This window comes from Rhinolophus sinicus, chromosome 2 (genome assembly GCF_057876585.1).
Source record: "Rhinolophus sinicus isolate RSI-liver-muscle chromosome 2, RSI-T2T, whole genome shotgun sequence".
NCBI lineage: Eukaryota > Metazoa > Chordata > Mammalia > Chiroptera > Rhinolophidae > Rhinolophus > Rhinolophus sinicus.
The window spans coordinates 149,221,144-149,242,761 of record NC_142502.1 but is presented as its reverse complement, the minus strand read 5'-3'; the positions used below and the strand labels follow the sequence as shown (position 1 = coordinate 149,242,761).

Below are 21,618 nucleotides of genomic sequence, written 5' to 3'. Positions count from 1 at the left end.
CCCCACGCATTTGGAAGTGTTTCAATTTAAAATTTAACATTTAGTAAATTCATCTCTCAAAGAGCAGTTATATGAACCCTGGGAGATGGCGAAAGGCTCTTTCTGGGAGAGGGATGGCGTGAGTAATAGGTTCAAGTGAGGCAGGCAGGTGGTAAATGATGATTATGGTAATAATAATTTGTGGCCCTCTCACAGGTAGTGAGCACTAAGCATGTGGCAAGCACTGAACACATTTAAATAGAGACGTGTCTTTGAGATGAATAAGAGCCCAAGAGGTGATTTCCACTGAAAGATGATGAGTTGAGATCTAGAACAGGTAAGTGGCTTGACCAGCAACTTCCACCAAAATGGTGGCAGAGACTGGGTGTCCAGGCTCTCTGACATAGCCAGCTTTCACTCCAAAGCAGCTGGTCCTTGGCACTTGTCTTCCACTTTCCCCCCTTTCCCTTAAGGAGTCATTTTCTCTTTGTGTCCAAATCTTTTTAGCCCTTCAACGAACAGGTTCAACCTCTGAAAACTCCAGTTTGCCCTAGTCTTACTCTTTCCACACTACCAAGCAAATTTAGTGTTTACCTTTGGCAGGTGGTTATAGATAATTTAGTGCTATTCCTTTGTTACCTGTTGGTGTTGTGTGAAAGGTTTTTCTCTCAGATACACTCTAAATCTTTGAAGATAAGGCCCATATCTTTTAAACTTTTCTTCTGTTTATCCCTGCACCTAGTTTGGTAATGGATGCTCAGGTGGTGCTAAATAGAGGTTGGAATAATTCAATGGAAATAAGTAAGGGAAAGAAGAACATCAGTCCCTAAGTTTTCTTACTCTACGGAGATGTAGGACTATAGTTTTTGAGTCAAGTATGGAAAAACAAACAGTTAAACAACAACCATAACATGACAAATCTTGGCGCAAAAGCAGAACAGTACCAAGCTAGTGGATAGCAGATAATTGATGTTCAATGAATTGAATGGAATTAAACTTGTTAAATCAGACCTTTATAAGATCCCAGAACTTTTACACAATGGGTTTAAGCAATAGGAAAAAATTGCAAGGAATTTATGTTATCTGTGACTTTTCGATTTGAACTGGAATCCTGGCTTGCTTTGGATTGAGAGGACCCTCAAAGGGAAGATGGGCTTGTCCCAGAATTCCTGCGGTGGGCACCTTCAACAATGAGACTGATCCCAGGTAGGATCAGACCTACCCTGTGTGATTTGAAAGGCACCAAGAGGCTCAGCCTTCTTCCAATGTCTTGTAGATTGAAGGACCTGACAGGCACCTTAGCAATTAGCTACTCCAGTGGATTTCCAAGGTAACTGTGTCTGTTTTTTATTTATTTATTTATTTTTTTATTACTATTGCTTTTAAAGCAGATTTTATATATATATATATATATATATATATTTTTTTTTTTTTTTTTTTTTTTTTTTTCTGATTAAGCCTAATGTAGGATACTGATGCAGATTAAAATAGAACAGCTCTGGTTGAAGTAAGGCTGGGGAGTGTGGATACCTAACCTGAGAACTCCAGTGATAAAGCCATAAAGTGCCCCTCTGGGAGACGCCAGTGTTCCTTGGAACACTATATGAAAAGCATTCTTCTACTCCAACTTCCTTTTGATACAAATGTGTAGACTGAATGCATAATCTCAAATACACACAGTTGGCTGACAGCAGAATTGGAATACAACCTTTTAGTTAACTAGACAAGTGCTTTATTTTTTCTGTACCCCCTACCTGGGTTAGTGGATTAAGTCCCGTCACCAGCAGGCCACCAATAATAGGTACCTATGTGACATTGGAGGACCAGGCCATTGGGCTTCCTGTTAGCACAGAGCTGAGACAAGTTTAAAGTCAGATGAGTCAAGGTGAGTTGGATGGAGTGAACCAAAGCTCTTGGATGGCTACTGGAGGTCTTAAATGACAAAGCAAATATGGGGTGGGGCGGGTTCATTTTACCATGGACACTCCCACATTTTCATAGTTGAAGTTTCAGCACTGTCTCCCCACTCAACTTGGTTGTCCTGTGTTTGCCTGGTCCCATGTTTTACAACAATTTCAATGTTACCTGAGTTGAGAGAAACTACCACAAGACTTATTTATGGTGATGGAAATTATGCTTCTCTTACAGAATATAATAATATAGATTACCCTATAGTTTTCACGTCATTTAAAAAATTCGAGGGGGGTATGCCCACAATGCAGATTGTCTTTTCATTCTTTCACTGATAGAGGCAGCGAGACTAGAAAAGAAACATGGTATTGGTACTCAAGGGATCTGTATTCTAGACCAGGTCTTTCACCAATTACTGTGTGTCCTGGGGACATATTATTTAACCTCTCTGTACCTCTATATCCTAATCCGTAAAATAATGTCCTCTGGCCCAGATTTGCTTCTGAAATACATTTAACTTTACTGGGCCATCAAAAAAAAATGTAATCCTGTCTATATAGTAACTCTGAGTTAAATTATATCAAAAGAAAACAAATGATTATAGGCATATTGTGAATAAAATGCTCATATATGCCAAGAATTTTAAATTAGGCTGCATTACAAAAACATTTATTTCTGCTATCAGTGAAAACTCATGATAAGTCAGTAAAGATGGTATTAAACCTTGTAAATATCATCCAACTGTGACTTGGAGCTGTGGAACTTTCCCCTTGGGTAAGAACATCTGGGAAGTCTGTTGGCTTCATTTCAGGCAGCCGCTTATTCAATGCATACTTGCTTTGTTCCTTTCATATCTCATTATTCAATTAATAAACATGTATGAAGTTGATACCATTGATTCATTCAATAAACATATTCAATGTATCTTTAAGGAGGAGACTGCTACATATATAACACTGTTTTCATTGTTAATAATAATATCAATAAAAAGATAAATCACTGATGGTGAAGAGTTAATAATTTCATTCAGGAGGGAAAATGTATATGGTAAAAGGATAAATAACTTTATATGACAGTGAATGCTTAGGGTCCAAGAGAAGGAAAGAGGCTATATGGATTGGAAGTGAGGGGGAGTGACTATGTGGGCTAGGGTAGACAGGAGGGGTTCAGGAAATGCTTCCGCGGGTCCTTGGCACATGATAATATTAAAACAGGTGAAGAAGATGACAGAGGTCACTTAAGGTAGTGGTACAGCATATGCAAAAGTTGTGAATTAGATAAGATTAAGAGATGTATGAATTTAGTAAAGATTCCTGTCTACCTGGAGGGAAGAGCGTCTATGAGAGACTAATAGGGGCAGTGATGGTATATAATCTTCCATTTTGGAGAGGTCTTGGAAGTCAGGCAAGGAATTTTGGCCATTATCTTGCAGGCACAGAGGTCTTCTTTTTCTTTTTAAAGGGTTTTGCTCAATGGAAATGTTTTTATTAGTGAAATCATAGAGGATGCCAAAGGACAAACACAGAAAGAAAAAGAGAGTCTTCAGAAAAGCCCCGAGGAGAAAAAGTAAGAATGAGAGAGAGGTTATAAAACATCAGAAAACACAACTGAGGCAGCAGAGCTTGGAGGGTTTATGACGAAGACAGAGACCAGACCCAGCCTTCATTTCAGGGTTCAGTGTCTCTTGCTGTGGATATTGTGGGATAGAAGGCAATGTGGGGTACATAGGCAACCTCTGGAGGAAGATCCTGGAGAAAACGAGAAGAAAAGGAAGAAACAGGGAGAAGATAGAGGGAGACAGAGAATCAGACAGGAGTGAGTGATGACAGGAACAAAAAGCATATGGTCAACAAGGTGGAAGAAAAAGGACATTAATCAAAATTATTATGTGGCAGTTTTGGAGTTCAACTCACAAATTCAGGTATACAGGAAAATCTAACCATGTAAATTTTTCTCTATTTCAAGGCCCTGTTCAGCGCTTCCCATGGCCTCTTCTGTGCCCCTCTCTTTAACTGAGGAATCATGGTCCTTGAGTGATGTTGGGGGTGGGGAGGTTCGTGAGCCCATCTGCCTATAAGGGCCATGCAGTGCCATCTTCTCAATAGACTTTCTGTATTTTCCTGGATGGGGGTCTTCCTTGCTCTCAGAAAACACAGTTGTCTGAATTTTTTTCTCTCTGACTTTCCCCCACCCTCGGTGACCCAACCTCACAGTAGGACCAACCTGTTTCTAGAGTATCCTCCCTTCTAGTATAACTTTCTTTCTCCTCCATAATGCAGGGAATTGTCTCCATTCTTGAGGGTATCCCATTTCTGATGAGCCTGAAACATTTTATAGGCAGGAAAAATGACAGAGAGATTATGTGACTTACTCAAGGCCACAAAGCTTTTCAGTGACAAAATGGATAAAAACGAAAACATCCTAGTTTAGTTACATTTTCTGTTTCCTTTCCTCCCTCCCTCCCTCCCTCCCTCCCTCCCTCCCTCCCTCCCTCCCTTCCTCCCTACATCCCTCCCTCTCCCTTCTTTCTTTTTTCTCTCTGATCTTCTTTCTCTTTCTTTTTCATTTAGGTTGGTGCAAAAGTAATTCTAGTTTTTTGCAATTGTTTCTAACTTTTTAAACTGCAATTACTTTTGTACCAACCTAATTCTTTCTCGTCTCTTCTCCCCCTTTCTCTCCAAGAGGACTCTTTATATGTCAGGCAGCATATCGGCACTGCATATATTATATTGAACAAATCAAACATACTGCTTTCATGAATTGCCAGTCTAGTAGGGGAGATGGACTTCAAACACAGGCATACACTGACTCATAATTAAAATTGTGGGCAGTAATATGGGTTTTATGAGAATGCATTCAGGAGGACCTGATTTAGGTTAGGCAATTAAGGAAGATCCTTCTGACAAAGAGACATTTGAGCTGAGAACTCATAGACAAGGATGAGAGCATTCCAGGTAGACTGAATGGCTTATGAAAAGATTTGAAGTGTTCAAGGAACTCAAAAACATTCACGGGAGTGAAGTATTTGAAAAAGGGGAAATGGAACAAGATGTGGTTAGAGAATGAGACAGGACCAAAGTCTACAGGGTTTCATCAGCCAACTTAAGAAATTTGGATTTGATTCTAAGCTTAATAGAAAACACATTTAAGCAGTGGAGTGACATAATCTGATTAACATTAAAAAAAAAAATCTGGCTGCTCTGTGGGAAATTTAGTGAGGAAGGATGGGAAAGAAGAGACCAATTGGGAGACAGAAGATTTTCAAGTAGGCCTGGGGACAGATGATATAGGTTTCGAGCAGGGACCTGAAAGTGAGGATGGGAAGAAATGTAGGAATCAAATCATATTTTGGAGGAGGAATTGACTGATTATTGGACTTAAAGTGTTAGGGGGGACATATACCCCCAATATCAGACATGAATAACTGATTGAATGTAGTTCTATATACTGATGGGGAAGACTGGAAAAATAATAGATTTGGGCAGGAAGATTTTTGGTTTCCTGTAAGAAAATGTTTTCATCTTGTGACCATAGCAGAGACAATGGTATAGATTAACTCAATGTTTCTAATTCTTCAGCATGGGAAAGAAAACACTTGCGAGCATCCCTTTTAGTTCATTGCAAATTCTAGAAAGTGAGATTTTGAGGGAAATGATATGTGACTTTCTGTCCAGGTCACATGACTTCCCCACCCCTTTCTGTGGTAACTTCAGAGGCAGCCTTTCTAGATGGTGCACATTCAAGACAATGGAGCCTCTTTACCCTGAGTCTCTGAGTGACGCCCCAGAGCTCTCCACTAACCCTCAGTGTATCTTTAATATGGATAGTGGTGTTCTGAGGCCAACTTGTATTGGATTGTGAGAGTTAATGGCTAAGATATTTCATGAGCTGGTTTTCAGGTACAACTTATTAAACAGTAAATAAGGAAAACTTATAATTAGATAAGTTATATTACAAAGGTAATATATACTCAATATTTATTCTTCCTAATTATCTTAACCACATTTGTCCATGTTCCTGAGGGATTTAGGTCTACTATATTTCTGTGGTAGAAGTACCACAGGATGGTGTGGTACCACACATCTCTTTCCTGCTCTGTGTCCAATGGCATCATGTTGGTAGTTTGTACTCAGCCATGGTGGATTAAATTATACCTTGGAAATTAACATGTGCTGCAAATCAGGGCTTGGTAAATTGTTGGGTTGATTGTCTAGTCTTAAGAAAATGATGGAGAAAATGTTAATAATACAGATTAAAAGTGTCTTGGGTCTATAATGGTTACATAGTGCATAGCATACAGTGCTAAGAAAATACTCAAAACCATCATCCTATTCAGCAAAGAAGCTGTTTGTGTCATTGATGAAGTTCTGGCATTCATTTTGTAGGTTTAATGTCATCTAACTTGTTAATGGAAGCAGGTTTTTGAATCAGAGATTGAGTAAACGGGTTGTTTTTTTTTCCAACAGCAAGAATGAGTAGTGCATTTTTATACTATTTATAGGCAATTGTTATAGCCATTTTTTTTTTTAATATTGGGAAAAACACATAAGCATCTCAGCAAAATACTGTTCTAAGACACACCAATAAAGCTATGTGGAGGGTAAGGAAGAAAAAGCTCTCTCTTTCAGACTCAGCATTTAATCCATCACTACATTTTGTTAATTGTATATCCTATAACTCTCTCAAATTTGTCTTCCACTTTCTATCTCTGCTGACATTGCCGTAGTTGAGCTTGTCATCATAGTTTTCTGGACTCAAAATAGTTCCAAGATGTCCTTCTGGGTCTTCTGCCACATTACTCATAGAAATAGCCGCTTTAAAAAGATGAAACCTGATCCAGATATCCCAGAAGATGTGCTTTATATATACAATGGAATATTATTCAGCCATGAAAAAGAAGGAAATCCTGTCATTTGCAATAATTTGGATAGGCCTTAAGGGCATTATGTTAAGTGAAATTAAGTCAGACAGAGAAAGATAAATACTGTGTGATATCATTTATATGTGGAATCTAAAAAAGACACACTTAGAGAAACAGAGAGTAGAGTGGTAGTTACCAGAGGTTGGGGGATAGAGGGAATGGGGAGATATTGGGCACAGGGTACAAACTTCCCTATAAGATTAATATGTTTGGGGATTTAGTGTACAGCATGGTGATGATAGCTTATAAAACTGTATTATATACTTTAATGTTGCTCAGAGAGTAAATCTTAAATGTCCTCACCCCAAAAAAGAAAAGGTAACTGTGTGGTAGGGTGGAAACAGTAGGTAATACTATGATAGTAATTATTTTGCAATTTATAAATATATCAAATCAACACATTGCAAACCTTAAACTTACACAATGTTAGGTGTTAGTTATAGCTTAATAAAGCTGGAAAAAAATAGATTGAACAAAGAAAAAAAAACAAATATCATCATCCTCAGGGTTCAAAAGACAATATGTGGACATTTTAGTATGTATACAAGGCCCTTCCCCACATGTCCCCACCCTGCCTTCAAACCTTAATGCCCATCTCTTTCTCACTCCCCTCACACATCTCTTGGCACAAGCTACACCAAACCACTTGAATAGGCCATATTTGCCCCACATTTCTACCTGTGATCTCATTTAAAACCCTAGTCAAATGTTACCTACTCTATCAACATTCCTCACTATCTCCCCAAAGTGCTCTCCTACCAATGTGTCCCTGATGCTTTTCTCTATGTGCCTCTAGGAAGCAGCACATTGTCTTATAATCACTCAGGTATGTGTCTGACCTGCCCACTAACCTTGAAGGTGGGCACCTTCAGACAGCCCAGCGCTTGGCACAAAGCAGACCCTCAAAAGCTTTTTAGGTATTTCTTTTTGCCAAGTGATAGCAGTGAACTTAGCATCCTTCATTGATGTCATCCACAGCCATGAAATGAGTACCATTTATTCGAAAGCCGCAGGGCCCCTGACCAACTTGCTAAGTAGTGGTTTGCCTAAGATGAACATGGCAACTTTTCCAAAGTCTTCATTTAAATTAGGCACAATACACCACTGACTTTACTCATCCAAAGGTATTTCCCTGTACACTCTTGAAGGTTTTCTCGTCGTGCCAGGAGGTTCTCACCACACAGACAGTTAGGTCTGATGAACGTTCTCATACACATTTGTCTACTTATATGCTAAACAATTGCCAGATGAATTTGTTTCAGTTTAGACAATTTACTTTAATGTCATGTCTGTTGCTGTTTTATTGTTTAAAAAAGTGGTAGTAATGATCCTTCAGAGTCAGAACTCAATGCTTTTATAGTCCCTGAAAAGTAAATGGCATCAGAGGTGTTATATCCAGGCTCTGCTCACGGAAACATGCTCGTCTACATTCACCCAAAAGGCCTAAGTTTCCAAGCATGGAGTATTAGGTAAGTAAACCACATAGATATCAATCTGTGAAAAAGTGGGACTCATAGGACCCATGCAGCAATCACTATCCGAAGATTGGAATCAAGAAGTAGACAAAGTAGGTCTTGTCCCCATGGACTGGCTGGATGACTTGTACATCACGTACTATTATGGGCTGGATTGTGTCCCTCCCACCCCCAAATCAGTATGTTGAAGTCCTAACCCCCAGTACCTCAGAATGTGACTCGATGTGGAGATAGGGTATTTACAGAGGTAATTTAGTTACAATGAGACCACTAGGGTGGATCCGAATACAATATGACTCCTATCCTTAAAAGAAGAGGAGATTAGGACATGAATCACATTAGGACATGGAAAACGATCACCATTTATAAGCTAAGGAGAGTGGTCTGGAACATATTCTTTTCTTATGGCTCAGAAGAGCCAAAGACTTGATCTTGGATTTATAACCTTTAGAATTGTGAAAAAATACATTTCTGTTGTGTAAGCCACCCAGTCTGTGGTATTTTGTTATAGCAGCCTTACAGAATTAATACACTTCCTCTCTATGGTTTGGTATGTCTCACACATTCATGGAAAGTAATAGTTTATACTTAGATTATCTGTCAGCCATTGTCACAACATGATGCACACCAAATCATGCTCAAACTCAGTAGCATACAAGTTATTTTCATCCATCCTTTAGTGGGCCAGCGAGGGAGACTCTGCTTAGGCTGCGGGTAACTGGGACAACTCTAGTCATTCTGGGACCTATGCACAAGCATATTTAAACTCTGTACTCAAACATCCCCTGTAATATCCCATTGGCTCAATGTCAATGGATGGGGAAATATACTTTGAGCATCTTGAGGTCATGTCAATCATGTAAATATATAATATAGGAGAATGAAGAACTGGAGACAATAATTCTGTGTACGACATTATGAAGAGGCAAGAGGCTGGACACGATGACTTTTAAAACCATTTCTCTCTAAGATGTATGTTCCATGACACATACTTTAAATCTAACTCAATTGAGAGCTTACTATGCACCAGACCTTCATCTAAGTTCTTTAGCAGGGTTACGTTATTCAATTGAACCACAGAAACCTGTAGCTTATTATGAACAAGCTTATTATGAACATGACCTAATCAAGTGTAAGATTATAAATTTTGCTATCACACACACATCAGATGGTAATTTCCCATTTGTAGACACTTCAATTACTGCTCCTCAGATTGAGAATAAGGTGTGTAAAGGTGTGTAGACATTGCATGCCAGCCAAACATCCACAAACCAGCAAACTCATTGGCAAATGACACTGTGCTTGTTTTGACCATTTTTGTAATTCAAACTACAGGACACACATAGACACAAAATTCAGACCTTGCCTCCAGATGGACACTTAACTTACCTGTCAAAATGTATCACAAATGAAGTCTCAGAAGATACTGTCACAGCTAAGGCTATATATAAACTTAGGATCTTGTGACGCCAAAGCGGTGACACTGGTGGTGGGAAACCCTGGAAGATTGCATTGGCCCCTTTCAATTCTGCCCCAAAAGTGTCAATATCTATACTCTAGTTCCTCCTTTTGGCTTAGGACAATGTCTAATTTTTTGCCTAGTAAATGTAGGCCAAACATGATAAATAGCCTTTATGAAAAAATTGAAATTCAGGAATATCATTGTGTAATTCTTGCCACTGACTCCCATGGCCCAAAATTTGGATCCTATTTCTTTAGGAAGGATGTGTAATTATTGCTAGATCTTAGCTTGGAAGACATAGAAAAGTAGACATGAATGTTATTTTTTTACTCTACTCTGGAAACCCTATTGAATCTCATTAAGAAACAAGTTCAGCTATTATAATAGAAAACTGTGTGAAATGGCCTTTTCTAGAAGAGCAGACATCAGTGTTTTAAGGATATATGTCATCAAGATGACTATGTTTTTATGGCATATAAATTAGATAAGTGGATAAATCATGAATCTGGTATAAGAAATGTGTTTACAATGCCCAAGCCTGTTCATAGATACTTATTAATATTTATTTTTTTACCAAATAACACCAAAATTGTTATTAATATTGATCTCCAAACAGTTGAAAATTTTCAACCAACCTTTATGTCTCTTGCCCATATTTAATCTCTATAATAAATAAGGTGGATTCCTTCCCACTCAATAGAAATAAATAGGACCCCAGTAACTGATGACATTTGCTGTAGGTCAAATGACAATTCAGGGCTGAAGAAATAACTGGAACCTTCATTTTTGTAACAAGCATTGAGATCTAGGGAGAGATAGACGAGCTGCCTAACAGTGTGTCACACATGTTGATTCATTCCAGTATGGGTTGTTTTCACTATAAAATTTAGAAAGGCAATCTGTAAAATGGTCCTTGGACCTTGGTGAGAATTTCTCAAAGGTTGTCTGAGACCCACGGTGGCAGCCCATACAGTTAGGATGAGAATAACTCTCAGTATTCCACAGTATGTTCTCATTCCAACATCCAAATTCTTATTTGGTCTTCCAATTTGGGACATTTTGACACCCTAACAGAAGGTAGTTCAGTCACCTTGGTAAATGACTTCATGTAGGTCATTCTCACAGTAAATAGTTCTACCAAGCAAGGGGAAAAAAAAAAAAAAAACCTGAACAAACTGCTGGAGCAGGTGTTCTAGCTGTTGGAGAAAAATCATTAGCGTGACATTACTCAATCACTTTGTTTCTCTTATAGTAATATATTATTTATTAGAAGCATTCATTTTTCTCTGTGTGTCACTTTTTACAAATTTCACATCTAATGTTTTCCCCACTTTGGGTGTGCCAGAACAGAAGCAAGTTATGTTTGTAGAAAGTGAGCCAGAAAAATTTTAATCCTGTTTCGAATAAAGCTCTTTCCTAAGCTTATTTAGAAACCAATATAACATTTATCAAGACACTTCTGATATTTTCTGTCTTTTATTGGGGTTTCTCGAATCCAAAATGTTGCATTTTAGAGCTTAAAGAAAATTAAAACAAAAACAAAAAACCTATTTGTCATGTCCCTTAACTGAAAAATCTGAAGGGATGAGTCTCTGCGTTAAATGATTCTATGAACACTTTGATATGCAGGCCAGACACAGACGTTCATAATACCGCATTTTCTTCCTGTATGGAAAAAGCAGTAATAAAGTAGAATGCTTTCCACTTATTATACCAACTAAGAGCAAGAGGGATTCCACTTTCTAGGTATCTTGTTTAGTCAAATTTAGCAAAGTTTCCAGATTTAAAGCCTTTAAGTGAAGACAATAGAGTATGTTAAGCAACCAACTAATATTCTACTGAAAACCTGACAACCCTCAGGGAGACCTCATAGAGTGTCAATTATTGGACTGTGAGTCCTATCCGACATGTTTGTGATTTGGAGAACTCCAATTCTACCCCATTCCCTTGCCACGTTAAGCAGCACTCTCACAGTTCAGGCAATCAACAGGGACCTGGAGGAAGAGAACATTAGATCTGCTCTCGGGAACACAGGGGAGATAGTATGTTAAAACTGGGGCAGTCGCCTCAAAATTGGGGCATGTGGTGCTATTATGAACTCCCCTGCCTCTGAGAAGACGCTCCTCAGAAACTTCCTGTCATTCCTTCGAGACTGTATCAAGTCGGCTTGGATGTGACACTGTGAAAATGCTGTAGATGCCACCGGAGGACTAATTTCTTCTCCTAAGATGATCACTGAAAACAAAGAACTCATGTCAAAAATAAATAAACTTACTTTAGCACTGATTGGTGGAAGGGGAGAGAAGGCGAATCTTGGAAATTCTGTACTTCACATGTGTTCGTCTTCTGTGTCTGGGTTGGGGGAATAGGGTCAATTAGAAAGGAAAGTAGGCCAAAGATGAGAGGTGGACAACGAAGAGGAAGTTTTAATCAGGCAGTTTCATATGTTGTCGCTAGTGTCAAGTGAATCCACTAAGAATGTCAACCATGCAAATAAGCTAGTGGTCGTGAACATAGTCACTTCACAATTAACCATGTTCATGGAAGACAAAAATATGATGGGGATTTGGGGGGTAGGGAGACTATATACACTTAAATAAATAATGTGTCATTACCTTAGGCTCTGATTGGCATTGCTAATGTTTTCCAAGGGCTGAGAATTAAAGGGATAGGCTGAATGAATGAACAAGGAAAATAGAGAGGGAGTACACGTAAATGCCACCCAAGGCCAGTGTGATCACTGAGGCTTCCAATACAACTAGCAAGCATTACTGTGTCCATACCACGTGCCAGGCAGTGCTCTAAGGGCCCTCTATGTGTAAAATTGTTTAACTCCTCACAACAATAGGAACTGTTATTCCCATTTTACAGAAAGTGACACTAAAGCAGAGAAAGGTTGAGTAACTCGCTCTGGGAACATGGTACTAATAGCAGAATTCAGATCCAAAGCACATCATTTTGATCCTTTACTGTGAATGTCCTTTACAGTATCTGTCATGGGAGGGCAATGTGGAACTTGGACCTGCATGAAAACATACATATTAATAGTGAATTGGCTGCATATGTTTAATTAGCTCTCCTGTAGGGTATTAAGCTTTAAGTCTTCCATAACTAATGGTTTAAGAATAATTCAATTATATAGAAATAATTTAGGAACAGATAGTTGAACAAATAGTGTATAATACCATGCTCATTATAATAAACAATATTTTTTTTAGTTCTGTAGGACCTCATTGACAAATGGTATGTACTTTTATTCCTTTTTTTGAAGTAAACTAATTGGACTCATGAACCATTGGACAGATTAGGTACTTTAGTCAGTGTACACTGATTTGAATAAAATTTCATTGAAATATTGGGATCCTAGGTTTAAAACAATGACATGGATTTTTTTTTAAGGGGACCAGAGGCAATTCCTGTAATCCATTTCATTCCTGAATTTCTGTCTCTTATTCTAATAATGTTTAGATATGAATTGTATGGAACTCATATTTTTAAAAAAATTAAATTAGTTGTCCTGTTTCCCTGAAGACATTATAACTGTGTCTATATGTCATTTGTCTTCTAGAAAACACAATAAAGAAAAGAGCCCAAATATTTGAGAGGAGGATTGGAACATGATGATAGAGGAATAACACTCCTAGGAGAAATGGAGATTTTTTTCACCCCTGGTTCAATTATTTTTATGATGAATTCCATAAAATTCCTATCCAAAAATTGTTAGTGTGCAGTGTCCAGTGAAAGTGATGAGAGGATGGTGTTTGTGACGCGTACACATGTAGTGACATCCTCGCCTTTCTAAAATAGATTCCATTATACATGATTGTCCAGCCCTCTTTCACTGTACACACAGTTTGGTGAACTTTGGCAGGCCTTCGTCTAATTTTTAACTCTCGGTTTTGCTGAGACCAAGCTGAGCATATGGTACAAATGGAACGAATGGAAGCAAATAAGTGCAAAAAGAAGCATTTATCTAACCTCAGGAAGATAGGCAACTAGATCTTTTTAAAAATTGATATGTAAACATAGAACTATTGGGTCATTCTTTGTGTGATTGTTCCTTTCTAGTTTCAGCAAAATATTTCATTTGGGGGAAATTCCTTTCTTTGCCATTAAGATAGAAAAAGAGGAAAACTTCAAAGTATTTGCAACTCTTCTAGAATTTCATGTTAATTTTGTCTCTCTCTCCTCTTGATATTTCTTTCTATGTAAATCATTCTTGTACACTTACTTCTTCCATTGTATTTTTATGAAGAAAACATAGTGATTGTCAATGATGAGCAAATGAGATCAAGGCAGAGCTTCACCTTTTCCCATGAAGTGCTTCCAGACTTGTTTAGATACAATGCTCTTGAAGGCAACAAACATGTCTATTTTATCTTTGTTGGTATCTGGCACATATTAGGTACACAGTATATTATCTGACTATATCAATTAATGAGCAAACAACAATGATGAAGAAAACAGATGTTTTTGTAAGGCTTTTAAAGAAGATTTATGGAACATTTTGGAAATGGGCCCACTTTATTTCCAAGGGAAATTTTACTTTCAAATTTAAAAAAAAAAAAAAACCCAAATGAGATTTTGGGGGATTTCATGTGATTAACTCTTTACATTATCTTGTAGTAATTATACAGAAATCTCTATTTATGTAAACACAGTGAATGCATCATAACACTAGAATAAGTATACAAATACTGCATGTCAAATTAGGTTATAATCACTTTCAAGGGACGTGATTTCCTAGTTAAACAGATTCGTTTACATCTTGCAAAATAAAAAATAAGTGAAAATAACTATATAAAATCAGGCTTACAGCTGGACAGATCTTCTTGGCACTGGTCCAGGCACTGAATGGGAAAGCCCCTCCAGCTGAGGAATGCTCAAGATGCCCAAGATGACTTTGGAGAGGGGCCTTGGGCTGCTTTCCCCCTGTCCCTGGCTACCAGTGGGGAGATGAGCTGCGTTCACATTTATGATGAGACTCTTACTGTGAAGGGTTGGAGTGGGGTAGGGGGAGTGGAATGGACACATGCTTAGTAAAAGAGGAAACAGAGGCAGCTCAATATTTCACCCTCAGGTAAAAAGCATGATGGAATAAGTTAGAGAGCCTCTAACTTATTAGTTAGAGATCCTCTAACTAAAAAACATAGTTGAAGCTAGCATTGAATCGTAGAGCTTTAGCGTCAAGGTTTGAGTACCACAGATCATCTCGGTCCCAATCCTTGTAATACAGATGAGGAAACACCATAAGGTGAGAAGCAGCACCAAGAATGAGACCAATAACTTTTATTCCCAAATCTGGTGTTTACTTACAATATAATTGAAGCTCATCCTTTCAAGGGAGATAATTTTTAAGAAGCTGCTCATTTTGATGCATATCTTTAAAGAACATATTGCACATCACCCTGACTCAGCCAACTCTTTCTGCAGTGTTCCCTTAGTTCCACGGCAGAAGGGCATAACTGCAAACCTGCTATTACACGTATGGTATAGTAACATTGTGGCATCCTCTATGGCTAATTGTGCAGAGCAGTTTGCCTTTCACTGAGCTTCCATAAACAGGGTGCATTTGGTTATCTTTCCTCTGTATCCCCTTTATATTCATCTATTACCTATTTCTGTTGATTATAAGAAGTCACTAAAAACAGTTAATTTTTTAAAACCAATCGATTCTAACTTAGAGGTAGCACTATATTTCTGCTATTGAATAAAGTCATTTTAAAGTGTAACTGATACTTATTTTTATCCAAGGTGTACTTGTTGAGCACTCACTCTGTGCTGTGCTGTGCACACATTAGTTTCTTTCCACGTCCCGTTGGTTGAATTGTCCTGAGAAGGGGTTGGTCAGCTATAGCCTGTGAGCCAAACCTGGCCTCCTGCCTGTTTTTGTAAATAAAATTTTATTGGAACACGGTCACACTCATTTGTTTGCATAGTGTCTGTGGCTATTTTGCACTACAAGAGCAGAGCTGAGTAGTTGTGACAGAAACTCTAAGGCCCATAAAGACTAAAATATTTGCAATCTGGTCTTTAACAGAAAATTTTGCAAACACATGGTCTTGAGTGTGAACATTTGATTTTCTAGCTGCCTTGGTAAGAAAGCCAAATAACATACCTATAGATGACACTAAATTGTAGCTACCCTGAACACTAGTCACTCTCAAGGCTTTGTGGCCACGAGTCATTACCATGACGCTAAACAATGAGGAGAGAACTAGCAAAATCCTTCTGAGGAATACAAGGCTTTTCCAGAATTGTTCAAATTGTTTTCAAACCCTGTTCCTAGAACCGTCTCTAATCTGTACTAATACCACAAACTTGCAGCTTTTGCATTACAAATTTATTGTTATTTCTTCTACTTCTTCTTCTACTTTTTTTTTTTTTCAGAAAAAGGTAATTAGGCTATAAAGAGAGCTCTGACAACTAATTTCAGTCAAAGCAAAATTAGTACAAAGAACGCAGATTATTTTAGTCATGTGAAATTAAAATAGATATATTTTAATGACATTCTAAAAAATCCAAGTCTGACTTTTTTCCCTTTGTTTTCCCCACCTTCCCCTGTTCTCTTGTGATCCCCTATTCTGTGTAGGTAGCAGACATGTGCTAATTTAGGTCAAAGACCAGCTCACTACTATGGCTGTCCTCAGGGTTCCTTCCTCCTGCCCTACTATCGATCTTTGGGTGGAGAGCAGCTACCTGTCTTTCCTTTTCAGGAGTTCCTCTAAGCTGAAAAGACAGGACAAGCTGAGGAAGAGATAGTCACTACCCATGCCTTCAATTTTCAATTTTTCATCGACATTAGTAAGAGCCAGTATACTAAATCTATATGGGAGCTTCAAGAACTTAAAGGTCAGTGGCATTGTGGGTGTGGATATACTTGTGTTTCTTGGGGGAGAGTCCAACATTGCTGTGTTGTGTCACTCCAAGAACATATTAAATATGCATCTCAATGTCAGCAGCACCTTGAGATGTTACCTCCAAAATTATCACCTGCCTTCTGAAAACCATAACCCTAAAAATATTGATTGGTTAAAAGGCAGGATCTGAAGGAATGAGTCAGTGTCTCCGTGGATTATCCTAATCAAATAAGGATAGTATTAACCTAGATACTCACTGATCTGCCAGTATTTGGTTTGAAATGTAGGCATCTCAACTGAAGTTATGGGTTTCATTCTTTTGAATATTTCTCCCAGACATTTAAATACATTACCACTAAGCCAGAACCAAGAAAAGCATAAAAAGCATTTTAGGGAATAAATTCAGCAAGTTTCCATTTGTACCAGATAGTAAAATTGTTGACAGGCATTATGAGGCATGTGTATATTTCAGCCTGTCAGTTCTAAGTCACATGCTTAAGGTGGAATAGTTTGGCTGCCATGTTATGTAGAAAGGTCTCAGACATTTTAGGTAATAGTGTTTCCTAATAAATATATAGAATTTCCAAGTCACCCAGCATAGCTATTTAGGCAAGTCAGAAGAAAAGCTTCTTTCATTAATTATGCTATAAATGTAACTTCAGTGAAGGGTAACCAACTAAATACAAGATGAAAGGATTGGTAGGGATTCTCTCCATCGAAGTGTTGAGCTTTACACAATTTTATTTAGAGGTACTTCCATTACTAAGGAGGCTATGAGTTGATCGACTGTGTCTTAGAATTAACTACAGTGGTGAAAACACAAATTGCAAACCAGCATGAAGTCACAAAGGGAAAGGAAAAAAAAAAGAAGTAAAAGTCGGGGATTCATATGTACTCTTTATTTTCTTTTACGAAAATAAGTATTGGAGCAGCTGCTCGGAGTCCAACATTAGTCGGAGCAAGCCTAATTACTGTTAGGTAGAGGGCCTAATGGGAAGTGCTACACACACGGCCTTCCTTTCTCATCCCATTTGCTTCTGTTTCCAGAGGAGTCTGGATTTTTGTTGAAGGCAAATGATTATGTTCCCTCTGCTTGGTGTGCTAGAATGAAATATGGTTGGTAAAGAAAGGGAGGACCTGGATGGGAAAGTGTCTTTTCTACAAATTGTTTGTGTGGACCACTGAGGAAGTTTCCAATGTAATATTGTTTGTAGCTCAGGGTGGAGGTGACAAGGGCTTGGAGCTCACTTAACCACCATCCTTGAAGCCTGTTGTGGGCACTTCTCACATCTCCCAGAAGTGTAAATCGTAGCATTCACGGGGCTTCCTTTGTCCTTTTCAATGGAGAAATCTAGCACAGATTCCAATTAAGCTTTAATCCTCACAAGAGAATGGTAATACTTTTTCCTCTTTTCCTGATTTCTTGACTGATTTTTCTCAAGATTCAGCGCTCAGAATAATATGTATGTTTCCCACAAATGGCCAGGATGGAAACACTAATGAAAACACTAATCACGATCTATTGAAGAATAATTCTACGAGTATGGATTCTGTCATGTACATCTTTGTGTTTCCTATGGTGATATCAAGACATATTTGTTGACTAAACCAGTAATTGTGAAATAAACCATAAAGATAGTTAGTTTTTATTTGCATATCCTTTTCAGTTATCAAGTGATCCCATGACTATTAGCTCTTTTGTTACTAGAAGATAAGCTCACAGCAGAGTGAACTTCATTATCCTCGTTTTAGACATGAGGAAACAGAATCCATGGCCAAGATTTGGTACAGGCTAGGTGGCTCGTAATTGCCAGATTCTTGACTAAAACTCATGACTCTAGATTTATAAGCATCATGCTAAGTTTCCCGCTAGTCTATAAAATCTTCAAAACATGTATTCAATGTAGAAAACTTTCCTATTGGCTTTTACCTCTTGAGACTCCAATTCAGAGTAAAGTTAGTTAACATCCTCGAAGCATATCTAAATTGCTGGGAGGTGTGGTGTGCTGGAGCTGGCTCTGCTCACAAGAATCAATGCAGCCCATCTCTTCCCATTTCCATGTTAGGTGGTATCATGTTAGTAACTTGAAGTCGACCATAGCGGGAGTGTTTACACCATGGAAATTGGCAAACACTACAGATCAGAGAGAATTGATTGTTATCTCCCAAGAGCCTTGGTTGTCAATTATCTATCAGCACATTACTGGTTAGAAATCTTTTGCCTGGGTACCCAGGCAAAAATCCTGTAGCTGGGTTTCTTGATGCTTAGAATATGTTCCAGTGTGCTCAATTTTTAAGACATCAAGTTTCTTTGTGAATATGTTTGAGTATGTTCTTTTGCAGTCTTTTGAAATTATACGTAGGAGAACAGCAAAGGATCTTCTCCATGAGGGAGAGTGAGGTCTGGGAATAAAATTTGCTACTTGTTTAAGACTATGGGTATTTGTGAACATGTGATTGCCCTTTAAATTACACATAATTTTAAACAACTGTGTAAAAAAGAGTTTTAAAAGTTTAATGGTTCTGAATCAAGAATAGGAATTAAAAATTGAAAAGAAAATATGAAACTATACCTTATTTTTCTGCTTTAAAAAATAAGTTTCCTTCTCATTTGCAATTAAGATGCTGAGAATTTGCATAAAATGTGTAAAATTAGAGATAATTGAACTACAGTAGCTATAAAAGTGGCTTTTCCATTTAAAAAATAAATCAGATGTCCACTAAAAGAGTGTTAGAACCATTCCCCCCCCTCTCCTCCTCTCCCATTTGGGTCTCTGGTATTTTTCACACTTTTATTGCTGATTTTTATTGCCAAACAATCCATGGAGTTTGTGGCAGCTCTGAGACGGCAGCTGGCCCAGGCAGGCCTGTTAACTCTGGCATGTTAAGGACCCTTCAGAAGATTTCCAATCCAGCCTCAGCACCCGGGTCAGTAGATCAAATCCAGGGAGACCAAGGAGAGGTTGCAGTGGGAATGGAAGGAAAGGGATCATGAGGAGTAAGGAAGAAAAGCCCAAGTACAGAAATGCCTTTAAACTAAACATCAATAGCTAGTTTTGTTTCCCTGTACCAAGGTTTCCCCTGGGAACCTCACGTTTAAAAGGGCCAATCTGTAAAAGGGTGCACCAATGATCAAAGGGGCTACAAATGATGGTCCCAGATGTATATTTGTGTATTGATTGAAAGAGACTTCCTCCCCAGGATGAGGTGCAGCCTCCATTCTGAAGGTAATCTCAGGACCAGTCCTGAGCAACTTCATGAAACATATCTTAGACCGATTCCTAATTGCCCATCACTGAGATGGGCTTTACCTCTCCCTGTTTGGGGCCCAAGCATATGATGACCAAGCACTGCCCATGCTATTTGCATGCTGCTCTCCTGAGATGTCTGTAATGTATAATGTTGAACATTGGTAGGCACGCTCTTCATTTTGCTTCATCTGTCTTCTTCCATGAAAGTGCAAGCACTTCAAGGGCAGAGATGATGCTTATAAGGAGACCATTGTGCATGTGTGTGTGTTTGGCGGGGCTGGGGGGCAGTTTCACAGTGATATCAAAAGTGCCCATGTGGGGAAAAACGTTGAGTTCTCGGAAATGTTATAAAGCTCTGAAAGCTATTTGAATGGAACAATGCTAGTTGCCGTTGTATATCTTCTGATAAAGAGTAAAATATCACAGCTTTTTATTTTTTATTTTTAAATCATGGTAATAAGTGAAAACAAAGATAGTCTCTTAGAGTGAAATCTCCCATACGAAGCCATTTTATCTGTAACCCTCAAACATCTGCTCACGCTGTGCCTACGTGTTATTCAATAGGTCCCAAAACATCTAAAAGGTATGTAAAAAGGTTTATTGATTTGATTTGACACTATTTATTCTCAGGAACCCAGAGCCTTCATGGTCAGCTCTGTCTGGAGAGACGTTTCCAGTGTAGTTCTTTGCTGCTAATGTTCCTACTCAACTACATTACATCTCTTTAAAATAATAAAATAAAAAAAAATACTTTCAGAACCCATAGACTCCTATCCTCTCTTTGAAAGTTATTAGCTGATTTGATACTATGGAATAGGGTTATTGATTTACTGTGTGACCCCTGCCTAGTAGCTTGTTTACTTTCCATCTGGGACATCCGGAGATGATATGTCAACTCATAGAAGTGATTCTCTCTGGCATCTGAGACACCATAGAAGGCCAGTGGCAAGTAATGGCAGCAGGATGAAAATATTCTGAATCCCTGTAAACTACACTACCTGGAGAGCTACCTTCTCCATTTTTCCATTAGGCCAAACTGGATGTTCTCCTCAATATCTATGGCTATATATTTTACTTACACCGTGGCATATCCGTTTCCCATAGAGAATCAGCATAAACCTAAACTTATTTTTATGTATTCTGTTTTCTGTGTGAAGTTGTATGACGGAAATTATTCATAGTTAATAACATGTATAGCATATACATGCTATATAATATATATGATATATAATGAATCTTTATATAGCCTAACCCAAAGTTCCTAGCCTACTAGGATGGAAAGGTCCGAAAATGTTCTGTGAAGATACATCTTGAAGAATGAGGGATATGGAAGAGCGTCTCAGATGAGAGAGGATGGGAATGCTTAGGCGACATCTGAGACTGGAAATTGGCACCTGTGGGTGAGAGAGCTGGAATACATACTACCATTTTCCTCTTCATGCATATTGAGACTGCATGTGACCTCAGAAATTTTCTCAACACAGTGTTCCAAGAAGCAGTTAGTTGAGGTTGGTCAGAGCAACAATGCCTCTTTTGGCACTTTTGATGTTTATCATAGAAAAGTATGGCAAATAATGCTGAAAGTTTCTGGATTTTATTTTTTATTTTTTATTTTTTAAGTTGGTAAGCAGAATCTCTTCCAAACCTTTGGAAAGAATTGTACTTTATCAATATTTAATTTAGCTTTGTTCTTGCTTATACTCACCACCAGCTTTCCAGCCTGTTTACATGGGCATGTAAAAATACAAAACTAGCATTC

The 21,618-nt window shown here is 38.2% G+C and overlaps 1 protein-coding gene across 11 annotated transcripts in view; it reads left to right on the top strand.

Annotated features, from left to right (window-relative positions):
• The window catches only part of LOC109437798 (uncharacterized), an 802,202-nt gene that overhangs the window by 548,594 nt on the left and 231,990 nt on the right, over positions 1 to 21,618 (top strand). Inside the window, exon 7 of one of the 11 annotated variants that reach the window (XR_016020453.1) lies at positions 196 to 1,397. The exons of the other annotated variants lie outside the window; for them this stretch is intronic. The gene's annotated coding sequence lies outside the window, so the exon portion shown is untranslated. Of the gene's footprint in view, positions 1 to 195; positions 1,398 to 21,618 lie in introns of those variants that run through there. 11 annotated transcript variants of the gene reach the window in all.